Genomic DNA, 17,504 nt, shown 5'->3' with positions numbered 1-17,504 from the left:
TGCACCTCGGGTGCGCACCTCGCGTGCACCTTCGCTGCGGTGGGCACCTTGGCTGGGTTGCGCGCCTTGGTGGGCACCATGCAGTGCACGAAGTCGGAGCCCGGATTGCCCCGGGCGCGCACCTCCGCCAGGGTGGGCACCTTGGTGCGCACAACTTGCCTGGGCTGCGCACCAGGAAGGGCTCAAGATGGCACCCGCGTTCCGTTTTTTTCACTATCTTTCAGAACGGAAATTTTAAAATCTCGTTTTTTTTTGCCTTTTCTGGAAATTAGTGAAGGCAGCGCATCAAAGGTGCGCAACGCTGGTGCGAACCTGGGAGCGCTCCGATGTGTGCTCCAAGGTGCGGCGTGCACGAAGTCGGACCCCGGTTTGCCCCGGGTGCGCACCTCGCGTGCACCTTGGTGCGCACACCTTGGCTGGGTTGCGCGCCCTGGTGGGCACCATGGTGCGCACCAAGGAGCGCTCCGAAGTGTGCTCCAAGGTGCGGCGTGCACGAAGTCGGAGCCCGGTTTGCCCCGGGTGCGCACCTCGCGTGCACCTTCGCCGCGGTGGGCACCATGGCGTGCACGAAGTCGGAGCCCGGTTTGCCCCGGGTGCGCACCTCGCGTGCACCTTCGCCGGGGTGGGCACCTTGGTGTGCAGACCTTGGCTGGGTTGCGCGCCCTGGTGGGCACCATGGTGCGCACCAAGGAGCGCTCCGAAGTGTGCTCCAAGGTGCGGCCTGCACGAAGTCGGAGCCCGGTTTGCCCCGGGTGTGCACCTCGGGTGGGCACCTTGGTGCGCATGCCTTGCCTGGGCTGCGCACCAGGGCGGGCTCAAGATGGCACCCGCGTTCCTTTTTTTTCACTATCTTTCAAAACGGAAATTTTAAAATCTCATTTTTTTTTGCCTTTTTCTGGAAATTAGTGAAGGCAGCGCATCAAAGGTGCGCACCTCGCTGCCCACCACGGTGCGCAACGCCGGTGGGCACCCGGGAGTGCTTCGAAGTGTGCTCCAAGGTGCTGCGTGCACGTTGTCGGAGCCCGGTTTGCCCCGGGTGCGCACCTCGCGTGCACCTTCGTCGGGGTGGGCACCTTGGCTGGGTTTGCCCCGGCTGCGCTCCGAAGCGGGGTTATTGGAGCGCCGCCTCTTTTTTTGTCGGAGCGTTTGGTGGGGTTTCTCGCATTGGCTCTTCCGAGGCCCGGTTGCCACCCTGGCGCGCACGAAGTCGGAAGTAGGGTTAATTGCCCGGGTGCGCACCTTTGCCAGGGTGGGCACCTTACCTGGGCTGCGCACCAGGGCGGGCTCAAGATGGCACGCGCGTTCCGTTTTTTTCACTATCTTTCAAAACGGAAATTTTAAAATCTCCTTTTTTTTTTGCCTTTTCTGGAAATTAGTGAAGGCAGCGCATCAAAGGTGCGCACCTCGCTGCCCACCTTGGTGTGCTCTGAGGTGCGCACCCGGGAGCGCTACGAAGTGTGCTCCAAGGTGCGGCGTGCACGTTGTCGGAGCCCGGTTTGCCCCGGGTGCGCACCTCGCCTGCACCTTGGCCGGGGTGGGCACCTTGGCTGGGTTTGCCCAGGGTGCGCTCCGAAGCGGGGTTACTGGAGCGCCCCCTCTTTTTTTGTCAGAGCGTTTGGTGGGGTTTCTCGCATTGGCTCTTCCCAGGCCCGGTTGTTGGGTGCGCTCCCACCCTGGCGCGCGCGAAGTTGGAAGTTGGGTTAATTGCCCGGGCGCGCACCTTCGCCAGGGTGGGCACCTTGGTGCGCACACCTTGGCTGGGCTGCGCACCAGGGCGGGCTCAAGATGGCACCAGCATTCCCTTTTTCTCACTATCTTTCAAAACGGAAATTTTAAAATCTCGTTTTTTTTTTGCCTTTTATGGAAATTAGTGAAGGCATCGCATCAAAGGTGCGCACCTCGCTGCCCACCTTGGTGTGCTCCGAGGTGCCCACCACGGTGCGCAACGCCGGTGCGAACCCGGGAGCGCCCCGATGTGTGCTCCAAGGTGCGGCGTGCACGAAGTCGGACCCCGGTTTGCCCCGGGTGCGCACCTCGCGTGCACCTTGGTGCGCACACCTTGGCTGGGTTGCGCGGCCTGGTGGGCACCATGGTGCGCACCAAGGAGCGCTCCGAAGTGTGCTCCAAGGTGCGGCGTGCACGAAGTCGGAGCCCGGTTTGCCCCGGGTACGCACCTCGCGTGCACCTTCGCCGGGGTGGGCACCTCGGCTGGGTTGCGCGCCCTGGTGCGCACCAAGGAGCGCTCCGAAGTGTGCTCCAAGGTGCGGCGTGCACGAAGTCGGAGCCCGGTTTGCCCCGGGTGCGCACCTTCGCCGCGGTGCGCACCATGGCGTGCACGAAGTCGGAGCCCGGTTTGCCCCGGGTGCGCACCTCGCGTGCACCTTCGGCGGGGTTGCGCGCCCTGGTGGGCACCATGGTGCGCACCAAGGAGCGCTCCGAAGTGTGCTCCAAGGTGCGGCGTGCACGAAGTCGGAGCCCGGTTTGCCCCGGGTGCGCACCTCGCGTGCACCTTCGGCGGGGTTGCGCGCCCTGGTGGGCACCATGGTGCGCACCAAGGAGCGCTCCGAAGTGTGCTCCAAGGTGCGGCGTGCACGAAGTCGGAGCCCGGTTTGCCCCGGGTGCGCACCTCGCGTGCACCTTCGCCGCGGTGGGCACCATGGCGTGCACGAAGTCGGAGCCCGGTTTGCCCCGGGTGCGCACCTCGCGTGCACCTTCGCCGGGGTGGGCACCTCGGCTGGGTTGCGCGCCCTGGTGCGCACCAAGGAGCGCTCCGAAGTGTGCTCCAAGGTGCGGCGTGCACGAAGTCGGAGCCCGGTTTGCCCCGGGTGCGCACCTCGCGTGCACCTTCGCCAGGGTGGGCACCTCGGTGCGCACACCTTCTCAATGTTTTCTTGCCTTTTCTGGAAATTGGTGAAGGCAGCGCATCAAAGGTGCGCACCTCGGTGTGCTCCGAGGTGCGAACCCGAGAGCGCTCCGAGGTGCCCACGAAGTCGAAAGTCGGGTTAATTGCATTGTTTTCCCCGGGTGCGCTCCGAGGTGCGCAACATCGGCGCGCACCAAGGAGGGCTCCGAAGTGTGCTCCAAGGTGCGCACGATGGCGTGCACCTCTGGTGCGCACGATTCGGAGCTCGGTTTGACCGGGGTGCGCACACCTTGGCTGGGTTGCGCACCTTTTGTGCGCTCCAAGGTGCGCACGAAGTCGGAGCTCGGTTTGCCCCGGGTGCGCACCTTCGCCAGGGTGCGCACCTTGATGCGCACGCCTTGGCTGGGCTGCGCACCTTGGTGGGCGCCATGGTGCGCACCTTTCGTGCGCTCCAAGGTGCGCACGAAGTCGGAGCTCGGTTTGCCCCGGGTGCGCACCTTGGTGGGCGCCATGGTGCACTCCGAGGTGCCCAAGATTGGTGCGCACCAAGGAGCGCTCCGAAGTGCGCTCCAAGGTGCGCGCGAAGTCGAAAGTTGGGTTAATTGTCCGGTTTGCCTCGGGTGCGCACCTTGCGTGCACCTTCGCCAGGGTGGGCGCCTTGGTGCGCACACCTTGGCTGGGCTGCGCACACCTTGGCACCCGCGTTTCCTTCATTTTAAATTTTTTTTTTTTACAATCTCTCAAGTGGGAAATTCTATAATCTCAACTTTTTTTGCCTTTTCAGGAAACTTTTGAATGGAGCGCATCATTGGTGCGCTCCGAAGTGTGCTCCAAAGCTCTCTCCAGCTGCGTGCACCTGCCCCGGCCGCGCACCCGGCCCCGCCCAGCTTCGCTCACCTGTCCCGGGCGTCTGGTGCGGAACCTTAGAGTAAGAAACATCACCGTGCACCTTGGCCAACGTGCGCGACTCGACCGAGCGCGCACTGGCCGAGGTGCACACCGATTTCACCTGGGTGCGCGCGCAGCACCTCGGGCGCACCGGGGTGCGCGCACAACGCCCGGGTTGCACCGTGGCCTGTGTGCTCGGGGCGCCTCGGGTGCGCGCTCGGTGTCGCCCCCCGCGCGCGCGGTAGTGCGGGCAGCGCACCCCGGCCCGGCCCGGCCCCGACGAGAACGCAAACGGGCAAAAGGTTTATTCAAATAGCATTGCGACGCCCGGCGAAAAACTAAAAAAGGGTGCAACACCGGGACTTCCCGGGAGGTCACCCATCCCAGTACTACTCCGGCCCAAGCGCGCTTAACTGCGGAGTTCTGATGGGATCCGGTGCACTAACGCTGGTATGATCGCACCCGTTATGAGCTTGTCGCAGTGTGTACTTAGCAAACCGCGACCCACGTGCGAATCCACCCCGGCCACCCACCCCCGTCGAGGTGCACACCCTCCCTCGCGAAGTGCGCCCCGTTCGCCAAGTGTGAGCCCTGCCCGGGTGCGCGCACCTTGCTAGGGCGTCGGGTGTGCACCCGGCCCGGCCTACGTGCGTGCACCTGGAGGGGGCGTCGTGTGCGTGCAGTGTCCCGTCTGCAACGCGGTGCCCACACACCACCTCGGGCGCAACGACCTGCGCTCACATGTGGGCCGAGTGCACCTTGGTGCATGTTCGGGGCGCCTCGGGTGCACGCTCGATCTTGCCCCGGTGCACCAAGGCGCTCGGTTTGCCCCGGGTGCGCACTTGGTGCAAGGTGGGCACCCAAAATAGGGATCAAGCACCAAAACACAAGTTTCGGGATGCAAAATGGGACCCAAGGACCACAAATGCGTTCCAAGACCCATGATGGGTCCACGAGAACAAAAATGTGTTCCGAGACTTAATAAACAAATATTGGGTTTTAGGAGAAGAAACATGCTCTGATGCCCAAAACGAGAATCGACCCCGAAAAGGCCACAGGCCAAAAGTGGGATGCGAGACAAAAAAAAATGGGACCCGAGGACCAAAATTGGGTTCCCAGGTCGAAGACAGGGCAACCGGACAAGAAACGACCTCTAAGGCTCGAAATGAGTCCCGACGACTAAAACTTGACAAGAAGCACCCATCAGGCACCCAACTCGACACCCATGGGATGCCGACCCACCCGGGCTTCCACCTAGCACACCTTGGCACCCACCCACCCTCGCACCCAACCTCGCACCCAACTTAGCACCTTTGAACCCACATTGGCACTCACCCTGACCCTGGCACCTTGGAACCCACATTGGCACTCACCTTGACCCTGGCACCCACCTTTGCACTCACCTTGGGACCCACCCTGGCTCCCACCTCGGCACCCACCCAGACACCCACCTTGGTTCCTTGGCACCCACCTTGGATCCTTGGCACCCACCCCGACACCCACCTTGGCACGCAACTTGGCTACTTGCCACCCACCTTGGCTCCTTGACGCCCACCCCGACAACCACCCCGTGACCTACCCTGGCTAGGGTTGGTGCACACCCACCCTGGTGCCCACCTTGGCACCCACCCTATGACCCACCTTGGCACGCACCTTAGTACCCACCCCGTTACCCACCCTAGGACCCACCCCGTGACCCACCTTGGCCAGGGTGGGTGCACCCACCCTGGTGCCCACCTTGGCACCCACCCATCCTAGCACCCAGCCTGTGACCGGGCTTGGAACCCAACCTTGCACCCGCACCCGTCTTGGCCAGTGTGGGTGCGCACCCATCCTGGCACCCACGTTGTGACACACCCTTTAACCCACGCACCCTAGCACCCACGTTGGCACCCACCTTGGAACCCAACCTAGCAACTTGGCACCCACCCCGTGACCCACCTTGGCATCCACCATAGCAGTCGCCGACTTGGCACCCACCTCGGCACCCACCTTGACACTTGTGGACCCACCTTGCCACTCACCCTAGCATCGACCCATCCTAGCACCCACCCTGGCACCTTTGCACCCTAGCACTCACCCATCCTAGCACCTAACCTGTGACCCACCTTGACACTCACCCTCGCACCCACCTTGGAACCCAACCTAGCACCCACCCACCCTGACACCAACCCTAGCACCTACCCACCCTTGCACCCACCCTGTGACCCATCTTGGCACCCACCCATCCTACCACTCAACCTATCACCCACCTTCTCACCCACCTTGGCATCCACCTTAGCACCCACCCACACTGGCACCTTGGCACCCACCTCGGGCAAGGTGGGTGCACACCCACCCTGGCACCCAATTTAGAACCCACCGAGCATGTTACCCACCTTGGCACCCACATTGCAGCCCACCCTAGTACCCACCCTATGACCCACATTGGCATCCACACCCTAGCACCCAGGCACCTCGACACCCGCCTTGACACCCACCCTAGCACTGAACCTGTGACCCACCTTGGAACTCACCCTAGAACCCACCCACCCTGTGAACCACCTTGGCATCCACCTTAGCACCCACCCACCTTGGCACCCACTCTAGCACTCACCCATCCTAACACCCAACTTGTTACCCACCTTGGCACCCGCCCTCGCGTCCACCTTGAAACCCACCCTAGCACCCACCCACGCAGGAGCCCACCTTGGCACCCAACCTAACACCCACGCATCCTGGCACCCAACTTGTGACCCACCTTGGAACCCACCCTAGTACCCACCTTTGAACCCACTATATCACCAACCCACCTTGGCACCCACCCTATGACCCTCTTTGGAATCCACCCTAGCACGCACCCACCCTGGCACCCACCATGGAGCGCACCCTAGCACCCACCCACCTCGGCACGCACCTCAACACCCACCTTGGTGTGCGCACTGCGCCAACCTCTCAAAGACCCTATGTGGTGCGCTCCAAAGTGTACACCTTTGGTGCGCTCCAAGGTGCGCACCTTTGGTGCACACCGAGGTGCACACCAAAGTGTGCACCGAGGTGAGCACCAAAGTGCACTCCAGGGTGCACACCAAGGCGTGCACCTTTGGTGCGGTCAATGCAAACGAATTCGGAAGTTGGGGTCGATGTCCTAATCGCTGCTGCAGACTACACGTATGAGAATCGGACAAATAGCTTTATATAGGGGAGGTGTTGCGTTTGATGGGTCGACTCCCCTGGTTGTGTGCACTGCACCAACTTCAAAGACCCTGTCTTGTTTAAGAAGTCAAAAGTTGGGGTGGATGTCCTAATCATTGCTGCAGTCTACGCATGTATGAGAATCAGACAAATAGCTTATATAGGGGAGGTGTTGCATTCGGTGGGTTGACTCCCCTGGTTGTGCGCACTGCGCCAACCTCAAAGACCCCGCATAGCAGAAGAAGTCGGAAGTCGGATTTTGGTGAGCACCAAGGCGTGCACCTTTGGTGCGGTCAACGCAGACGAATTCAGAAGTTGGGGTGGATGTCCTAATCGTTGTTGCAGGCTACACATGTATGAGAATCAGACAAATAGCTTATATAGGGGAGGTGTTGGGTTTGATGGGTCAACTCCCTTGGTTGTGCGCATTACGCCAACCTCAAAGACCTTGTTTTCGTTAAGAAGTCAAAAGTTGGGGTCAATGTCCTAATGGCTCCTGCAGGCTACACATGTATGAGAATCGGACAAATAGCTTATATAGGGGAGGTGTTGGGTTTGATGGGTCGACTCCCCTGGTTGTGCGCATTACGTCAACCTCAAAGACCTTGTTTTCGTTAAGAAGTCAAAAGTTGGGGTCGATGTCCTAATTGCTCCTGTAGACTACACATGTATGAGAATCAGACAAATAGCTTATATAGGGGAGGTGTTGGGTTTGATGGGTTGACTCCCCTAGTTGTTCGCATTACACCAACCTCAAAGACCTTGTTTTCGTTTAGAAGCCGAAAGTTGGGGTCGATGTCCTAATTGCTCCTGCAGGCTACGCATGTATGAGAATCAGACAAATAGCTTATATAGGGGAGGTGTTGGGTTTGATGGGTCGACTCCCCTGGTTGTGCGCATTGCGCCAACCTCAAAGACCCTGCATTGCGGATGAAGTCGAAAGTCAGAGTTTGGTGTGCTACAAGGTGTGGTCGAAGGTGCTCACCTAGGTGTGCACCTTTGGAGCACAGGAAAAGTGCCCTCCAAAAGTGCGCACCTTTGGAGTGCACAAAAGTGCCCTCCAAAAGTGCGCACCTTTGGAGCGCAGAAAAGTGCCCTCCAAAAAGTGCCCTCCAAAAGTGCGCACCTTTGGAGCGCAGAAAAGTGCCCTCCAAAAAGTGCCCTCCAAAAGTGCGCACCTTTGGAGCGCAGAAAAGTGCCCTCCAAAAAGTGCCCTCCAAAAGTGCGCACCTTTGGAGCGCAGAAAAGTGCCCTCCAAAAGTGCGCACCTTTGGAGCGCAGAAAAGTGCCCTCCAAAAAGTGCCCTCCAAAAGTGCGCACCTTTGGAGCGCAGAAAAGTGCCCTCCAAAAAGTGCCCTCCAAAAGTGCGCACCTTTGGAGCGCAGAAAAGTGCCCTCCAAAAAGTGCCCTCCAAAAGTGCGCACCTTTGGAGCGCAGAAAAGTGCCCTCCAAAAAGTGCCCTCCAAAAGTGCGCACCTTTGGAGCGCAGAAAAGTGCCCTCCAAAAAGTGCCCTCCAAAAGTGCGCACCTTTGGAGCGCAGAAAAGTGCCCTCCAAAAGTGCGCACCTTTGGAGCGCACAAAAGTGCCCTCCAAAAGTGCGCACTTTTGGTGCGCACCAAGGCGCTGGTTCGGTCGTTGCAGGCGAGTTCGGAAGTTGGGGTCGATGTCCTGAGCGGAGGTGCAAACTACACAGGTGTCGGAATCGGACAAATAGCTTATATAGGGGAGGTGTATGCTTCGATGGGTCGACTCCCCAGGTTGAGCGCACCGCGCCAACCTCAAAGACCCTACGGTATGGATGAAGTCGGAAGTTGGGTCCGATGACCAATTCGATTAGTAGGTATGCTCATGAGGTCGGAATTTGGGTCCGATGACCTGCCATGTGCAGGAAGGCGAATGTTGACACTGTGCGTTGCAAGGTGCACACCAAGGCGCTGGTGCGGTCTTTTTAGTCGAGTTCGGAAGTTGGGGTCGATGTCCTGATCGGAGGTGCAAGCTACACAGGTGTGGGAATCGGACAAATAGCTTATATAGGGGAGGTGTATGCTTCGTTGGGTCGACTCCCCGGGTTGAGCGCACCGCGCCAACCTCAAAGACCCTACGGTATGGATGAAGTCGGAAGTTGGGTCCGATGACCGATTCGATATGTAGGCATACTCGCGAGGTCGGAATTTGGGTCCGATGACCTGCCACGTGCAGGAAGGCGAATGTTGGCACTGTGCGTTGCAAGGTGCGCACCAAGGCGCTGGTTCGGTCGTTGGAGGCGAGTTCGGAAGTTGGGGTCGATGTCTTGATCGGAGGTGCAAACTACACAGGTGTGGGAATCGGACAAATAGCTTATATAGGGGAGGTGTATGCTTCGTTGGGTCGACTCCCCGGGTTGAGCGCACCGCGCCAACCTCAAAGACCCTACGGTATGGATGAAGTCGGAAGTTGGGTCCGATGACCGATTCGATATGTAGGCATACTCGCGAGGTCGGAATTTGGGTCCGATGACCTGCCATGTGCAGGAAGGCGAATGTTGGGACTGTGCGTCGCAAGGTGCGCACCAAGGCGCTGGTGCCGTCGTTGCAGTCGAGTTCGGAAGTTGGGGTCGATGTCCTGGTCAGAGGTGCAAACTACACAGGTGTGGGAATCGGACAAATAGCTTATATAGGGGAGGTGTATGCTTCGATGGGTCGACTCCCTGGGTTGAGCGCACCGCGCCAACCTCAAAGACCCTACAGTATGGATGAAGTCGGAAGTTGGGTCCGATGACCGATTCGATACGTAGGCATATTGGCGAGGTCTGAATTTGTGTCCGATGACCTGCCATGCGCAGGAAGGCGGAATTTGGGTCCGATGACCGAGTTGATGGCGTGCCATGCGCAGAAAGGCGGAATTTGGGTCCGATGACCGAGTTGATGTTGATGGCCCGCCATGCACAGGAAGGCGGAATTTGGGTCCGATGACCGATTTGAAGGCGTGCCATACGCAAAAAGGCGGAGTTTGGGTCCGATGACCGAGTTGATATTGATGGCCCGCCATGCGCAGGAAGGCGGAATTTGGGTCCGATGACCTGACATACGCATGGAGTCCGACTCGGGGGCCGATGTTCGATTCGATGACTTGCATTGTGGGTAAAGTCGGAAGTTGTGGTCTTTGACCCGATTCGATGACCAGACTTCGGCTGCTTGAGAATCGGACAAATAACTTATATAGGGGAGGTAGTGTTCTCGAGCATCCTCCCCCCGTGCCCGTTTATGTCGATTGATGCTGGTGCTCGACTGGTTGGAGCGCTCGGATGCAAAAATCTTGCACCAGGATTTATCGATTGTGATGGACACGGCAAGTCTCCTGATTGCTATGCAGGAGCTCATCGTGAATCTCTATGCGGCCTTGGTATGGACTCGACCTGCGGAATGGTTCGGCAATGGTAGTCGCTCCAACACGTCCTTGCAATGGCCACAGAGGTGATTCGACTAGAGCTCCAGTCTAGCTTTTGGGTTGCTTGGCGGACTGGTATAGCCGCGATCGAGTTCCGGCCATGAACGTTTTAGATAGCTCTTGGGCTTTCTGGGACGGAAGTCGGAAGTTTGGGCTGTTGTCCGATTTGATGACCATTCTTCGGATGTGTGAGAATCGGACAAATAACTTATATAGGGGACTGTGTTGTCTCACGCAGCCCCCTCCGTGCCCCTCTATCTCGACCGATGTTGGTGCTTGAAAGGGTTGGGATCGCTCGGATTTATAAACGTGCACCACCATTTGTCGAGTGTGAGGGACGCGGCAGGTCTCCTAAATGCTATGCGGGCGCTCTCTGAGAATCTCTATCCGGCCTCGACACAGACTAGTCTTGCTGAATGGTTTGGCACTGGTAGTCGATCCAACACGTCGTTGTTGTGGCCGCCTAGGCGATTCGATTCGAGCCCCCGTCTAGCTTTTGGGTTGCTTGGCGGATTTTGCCCTATCCGCAAGTGAGCTCGGTCCCTAAACGTTCGAGAAACCCGATTGCTATGCGCCGACTCTCTTTCTTGCGAGCCTCCATCTAGCTTTTGGGTCTCTACGGAACGGAAGTCGGAATCTGGGACCGTTGTTTGATTCGACGAGGCAGACTACGGTTGTGCGAGAATCGGACAAATAACTTATATAGGGGAGGTGTTGACTGGAGCATTCTCCCCCGTGCCCCTCTAACTCGACCAATGCTGGCGCTCGAACGGTGGTAGCGCTCGGATTTTCATTGAGCGCCAGCATTGGTCGATTTAGAGGGGCATGCGAGATTCCCGAATGCTATGCGAGGGCTCTAACGGAAATGTCTATTGGTTTCGGTATGGATGCAATTGCGAGTGGTTCGGCAAAGGTAGTCGTTCCGATGCGTCCATGTCGTGGCCAAATCGATAATTCGATTTGAGCCCTCGTATAGCATTTGGGTCTCTCGATGTGATTCGTCCATGTCGTGGCCAAATCGATAATTCGATTTGAGCCCTCGTATAGCATTTGGGTCTCTCGATGTGATTCCGCATTCCAGTCCCTTTGGGCACTGCTTGAGCCGCATCCCAGGGGGTTCCCTTCCCAATAATCTGCCTCGCAACCCGATTGCTATGCGGTGAGGCTCCTCGGCCGCCTCGGAACTATCTGTGTATCAGACGCATCGCGGGATAAGGGGTTGGCAACGGTAGTCGCCCCCAAGCGCGTCCGATGCTTGGACCATTCCGAGGCGGCCCTGAAGCCTCTTCCGTCTAGCCGTTGGGTCCTTCTCGCCGCATCCCTCGCCTCGCACCCCGATTGCTATGCGGTGAGGCTCCTCGGCCGCCTCGGAACTATCTGTGTATCGGACGCGTCGCGGGATAAGGGGTTGTCACTGGTAGTCGCCCCAAGCGCGTCCGATGCTTGGACCATTCCGAGGCGGCCCTGAAGCCTCTTCCGTCTAGCCGTTGGGTCCTTCTCGCCGCATCCCTCGCCTCGCACCCCGATTGCTATGCGGTGAGGCTCCTCGGCCGCCTCGGAACTATCTGTGTATCGGACGCGTCGCGGGATAAGGGGTTGTCATTGGTAGTCGCCCCAAGCGCGTCCGATGCTTGGACCATTCCGAGGCGGCCCTGAAGCCTCTTCCGTCTAGCCGTTGGGTCCTTCTCGCCGCATCCCTCGCCTCGCACCCCGATTGCTATGCGGTGAGGCTCCTCGGCCGCCTCGGAACTATCTGTGTATCGGACGCGTCGCGGGATAAGGGGTTGTCACTGGTAGTCGCCCCAAGCGCGTCCGATGCTTGGACCATTCCGAGGCGGCCCTGAAGCCTCTTCCGTCTAGCCGTTGGGTCCTTCTCGCCGCATCCCTCGCCTCGCACCCCCGATTGCTATGCGGTGAGGCTCCTCGGCCGCCTCGGAACTATCTGTGTATCGGACGCGTCGCGGGATAAGGGGTTGTCACTGGTAGTCGCCCCCAAGCGCGTTCGATGCTTGGACCATTCCGAGGCGGCCCTGAAGCCTCTTCCGTCTAGCCGTTGGGTCCTTCTCGCCGCATCCCTCGCCTCGCACCCCGATTGCTATGCGGTGAGGCTCCTCGGCCGCCTTGGAACTATCTGTGTATCGGACGCGTCGCGGGATAAGGGGTTGTCACTGGTAGTCGCCCCAAGCGCGTCCGATGCTTAGACCATTCCGAGGCGGACCCGAAGCCTCTTCCGTCTAGCCGTTGGGTCCTTCTCGCCGCATCCTTCGCCTCGCACCCCGATTGCTATGCGGTGAGGCTCCTCGGCCCGCCTCGGAACTATCTGTGTATCGGACGCGTCGCGGGATAAGGGGTTGTCACTGGTAGTCGCCCCAAGCGCGTCCGATGCTTGGACCATTCCGAGGCGGACCCGAAGCCTCTTCCGTCTAGCCGTTGGGTCCTTCTCGCCGCATCCCTCGCCTCGCACCCCGATTGCTATGCGGTGAGGCTCCTCGGCCGCCTTGGAACTATCTGTGTATCGGACGCGTCGCGGGATAAGGGGTTGTCACTGGTAGTCGCCCCAAGCGCGTCCGATGCTTGGACCATTCCGAGGCGGACCCGAAGCCTCTTCCGTCTAGCCGTTGGGTCCTTCTCGCCGCATCCCTCGCCTCGCACCCCGATTGCTATGCGGTGAGGCTCCTCGGCCGCCTTGGAACTATCTGTGTATCGGACGCGTCGCGGGATAAGGGGTTGTCACTGGTAGTCGCCCCAAGCGCGTCCGATGCTTGGACCATTCCGAGGCGGACCCGAAGCCTCTTCCGTCTAGCCGTTGGGTCCTTCTCGCCGCATCCCTCGCCTCGCACCCCGATTGCTATGCGGTGAGGCTCCTCGGCCGCCTTGGAACTATCTGTGTATCGGACGCGTCGCGGGATAAGGGGTTGTCACTGGTAGTCGCCCCAAGCGCGTCCGATGCTTGGACCATTCCGAGGCGGCCCCGAAGCCTCTTCCGTGTAGCCGTTGGGTCCTCTCTCGCCGCATCCCTCGCCTCGCACCCCCGATTGCTATGCGGTGAGGCTCCTCGGCCGCCTTGGAACTATCTGTGTATCGGACGCGTCGCGGGATAAGGGGTTGTCACTGGTAGTCGCCCCAAGCGCGTCCGATGCTTGGACCATTCCGAGGCGGCCCCGAAGCCTCTTCCGTGTAGCCGTTGGGTCCTTCTCGCCGCATCCCTCGCCTCGCACCCCGATTGCTATGCGGTGAGGCTCCTCGGCCGCCTTGGAACTATCTGTGTATCGGACGCGTCGCGGGATAAGGGGTTGTCACTGGTAGTCGCCCCAAGCGCGTCCGATGCTTGGACCATTCCGAGGCGGACCTGAAGCCTCTTCCCTCTAGCCGTTGGGGCTTTCTCGCCGCATCCCTCGCCTCGCACCCCGATTGCTATGCTGTGAGGCTCCTCGGCCGCCTTGGAACTATCTGTGTATCGGACGCATCGCGGGATAAGGGGTTGGCAGTGGTAGTCGCCCCAAGCGCATCCGATGCTTGGACCATTCCGAGGCGGCCCTGCAGCCTCTTCCGTCTAGCCGTTGGGGCCATCTCGCCGCATCCCCCACCTCGCACCACGATTGCTATGCGGTGAGGCTCCTTGGCCGCCTCGGAACTATCTGTGTATCGGACGCATCGCGGGATAAGGGGTTGTCACTGGTAGTCGCCCCAAGCGCGTCCGATGCTTGGACTATTCCGAGGCGGCCCTGCAGCCTCTTCCGTCTAGCCGTTGGGGCCATCTCGCTGCATCCCCCACCTCCTCGGCCGCCTCGGAACTATCTGTGTATCGGACGCATCGCGGGATAAGGGGTTGGCAGTGGTAGTCGCCCCAAGCGCGTCCGATGCTTGGACTATTCCGAGGCAGCCCTGCAGCCTCTTCCGTCTAGCCTTTGGGGCCATCTCGCCGCATCCCTCGCCTCGCACCCCGATTGCTATGCGGTGAGGCTCCTCGGCCGCCTGGGAACTATCTTCGTATCGGACGCATCGCGGGATAAGGGGTTGTCACTGGTAGTCGCCCCAAGCGCGTCCGATGCTTGGACTATTCCGAGGCGGCCCTGTGGCCTCTTCCGTCTAGCCGTTGGGGCCATCTCGCCGCATCCCCCACCTCGCACCCCGATTGCTATGCGGTGAGGCTCTTCGGCCGCCTTGGAACTATCTTCGTATCGGACGCATTGCGGGATAAGGGGTTGTCACTGGTAGTGGCCCCCAAGCGCGTCCGATGCTTGGACTATTCCGAGGCGGCCCTGCAGCCTCTTCCGTCTAGCCGTTGGGGCCATCTCGCCGCATCCCCCACCTCGCACCCCGATTGCTATGCGGTGAGGCTCCTCGGCCGCCTTGGAACTATCTTCGTATCGGACGCATCGCGGGATAAGGGGTTGTCACTGGTAGTCGCCCCAAGCGCGTCCGATGCTTGGACTATTCCGACGCGGCCCTGTGGCCTCTTCCGTCTAGCCGTTGGGGCCATCTCGCCGCATCCCCCACCTCGCACCCCGATTGCTATGCGGTGAGGCTCCTCGGCCGCCTTGGAACCATCTTCGTATCGGACGCATCGCGGGATAGGGGGCTGTCACTGGTAGTCGCCCCAAGCGTGTCCGATGCTTGGACCATTCCTAGGCGGCCCTGAAGCCTCTTCCGTCTAGCCGTTGGGGCCTTCCCGCCCCATCCCTCGCCTCGCACCCCCGATTGCTATGCGGTGAGGCTCCTCGGCCGCCTTGGAACCATCTGTGTATCGGACGCATCGCGGGATAAGGGGTTGGCACTGGCAGTCGCCCCAAGCGCGTCCGATGCTTGGACCATTCCGAGGTGGCCCTGAAGCCTCTTCCGTCTAGCCGTTGGGGCCTTCCCGCCCCATCCCTCGCCTCGCACCCCGATTGATATGCGGTGAGGCTCCTCGGCCGCCTTGGAACTATCTGTGTATCGGACGCATCGCGGGATAAGGGGTTGGCACTGGTAGTCGTCCCAATCGCATCCGATGCTTGGACCATTCCGAGGCGGCCCTGCAGCCTCTTCCGTTTAGCCGTCGGGGCCTTCCCGCCGCATCCCTCGCCTCGCATCCCGATTCCTATGCGGTGAGTCTTCTCGGCCGCCGCGGAACTATACCTGTTATTGCTACTGCATCCTTCGGCTGGTAACCTCCTCTGCCGCCTTGGAACGTTCTCTTTGTCGGACGCGTCGCGGGATAAGGGGTTGGCACTGGTAGTCGCCCCAAGCGCGCCCGATGCATAGACCGCTCCGAGTCGACCTTGCTTTCAGCCTCTCACATGCATAGACCTCTCTGAGTCGACCCTGCAGCCTCTCACGTTTAGCCTTTGGAATCTCGCCTCACAACATGATTGCTATCCTTGATGCATCCCTTGCCTCGAGCCCTGATTGCTTTCTTGGCTGCATCCCTCCTCTCCTCACAGCCCGGTTGTCATCACTGCTTCATCCGTCGCTTCATGCATTCTGGCTGCTGGGCCCTTCCCACCGCACACCTCGATTGCTATCTCTTCTGCATCACACACCCCGATTGCTATCTCTGCTACATCCCTCGGCTCTCACTTCTGCATCCTTCGCCTCACACCTCGATTGCTATCAATGCTGCATCCGTAACCTCACACCCCGATTGCTATGCGGGGAGGCTCCTTGGCCGCCTTGGAAATTTCTGTGTGTCGGACGCACCGCGGGATAAGGGGTTGGCACTGGTAGTCGCCCCAAGTGCGCCCGATTCTTAGACCGCTTCGAGGTGACCTCGTAGCCTCTTTCGTCCAGGCTTCCTGCCTTCAACGCCCTTTTTACACCTCGATTGCTATGCGCGGGCTCGTTGGCGTCTATCACCTCTCTGCGAAGAGTGGCACGATGATTGTTGGGGTAAATCGTAGCAGTCCGATCTCTGGCCTTGGGCCATTGTGAGGGCTGATCGATTTCCTGTGCGCATCTCGTGTTCGCCCAGTAACAGACTCGACGACTTGTAATCGGTCTTGTTCCCGATTGTTCCTGGAGGTAGTCTTCGGAACTCTTGGATTTGACCTGTCACTCGAACTGTCCTCTTCCGAGGATGCTTGTGTGTGTGTGCTTGTGCCATTTCCTTGGCGGTATTAACGAGATATTAAAGAGCGGAGTGAGCGCCTCGCCCAGCTATGTTTGGGGCTCTCACTCCCTTACCCGGTGTGCGACCGCTTTGCACGTAGGTTGCGGAGCATCGCGACTCTTTCGATGTTTGGCGGTTGTCTTCCGGTGATGCGTTGGTCCCGAAGTGCACGTTACTAGCATTTCTGCCATTGTTCTCGATCTTTGGCACGTTCCTTCGTTGCAATTGGATATATATCTCCGTTTATACGCGCAGGCTTCTCCCGCCTATTCAGCGCTGTCCCACTCTCAGCACTCTCGTGGTCTCCTTGGCTTCTCTCTCCCGTGAGCGAGCTCTCTTCTCGAGTCTTTTCCATGTCCCATGGAGGTTGCCTTGCGAAATTCGGGCACACACAACGTGACCGGATAAGAGCGGAATTGCCTATGAGGAGAAGCTCACCTTAGGGAGCAGCAATGCCGAGTGTTTCGACAGAGGGTAGAGGGGGCGTTGTTTGGGCGGTTGCACAAAAGAGTGCTACGTTTGCACTGAAGGTTGCTTCTTCGTCTCCGACGAACTCTTCGAGGCAAAAAAGCTTGTTTACGGGGTCGAGGTGGGACTGTTCGTGCGAGTTGCGCCACCAAAAGTGCGTAGGGGGCATATACCTGGGAAATGGATGTCTCTGAGTGGCCTTACTCGGTCGCGTGCACGGTGCATTCTCTAACGGCAGGACTGTCGCGAGCATGTGCGGTTCGGATGTTTTCGGGTAAAGGGTTCCGTACGGGATGTTCTTCCCAGGCTCCTGTGAACCGAGACTCTGCATCGTCATGCTCCGGCTCCCGTGGGTGCTTCATGCCTCGTCGAGCTGTTTGTCGTGGACGATTAAGGCCGAGGCCTTCCTTCGAGAGGGGAATTGTTCAGGCTGGTCGAGGCGGGATTGTTCGTGCGGGGTGCACCACCAAAAGTGCGTAGGGGGCATATGCCTGGGAAATGGATGTCTCTGAGTGGCCTTACTCGGTCGCGTGCACGGTGCACAGTCTCACGGCATGACTGTCGCGAGCATCGACGGTGCGGTGGTTTTCGGGTAA

General features: G+C 59.6%; 1 non-coding gene across 1 annotated transcript; it reads right to left on the bottom strand.

Annotated features, from left to right (window-relative positions):
* Window positions 1-4,096: 4,096 nt before the first annotated feature.
* LOC131871798 (5S ribosomal RNA) lies at window positions 4,097-4,215 on the bottom strand. The gene has a single exon (XR_009370003.1). It is a non-coding gene; the product is annotated as a 5S ribosomal RNA (ribosomal RNA).
* Between the last annotated feature and the right edge of the window lie 13,289 nt (window positions 4,216-17,504).

This window comes from Cryptomeria japonica, unplaced genomic scaffold (assembly GCF_030272615.1).
Source record: "Cryptomeria japonica unplaced genomic scaffold, Sugi_1.0 HiC_scaffold_462, whole genome shotgun sequence".
Classification (NCBI taxonomy): Eukaryota; Viridiplantae; Streptophyta; class Pinopsida; order Cupressales; family Cupressaceae; genus Cryptomeria; species Cryptomeria japonica.
This window is presented reverse-complemented; position numbering and strand designations above follow the sequence as displayed.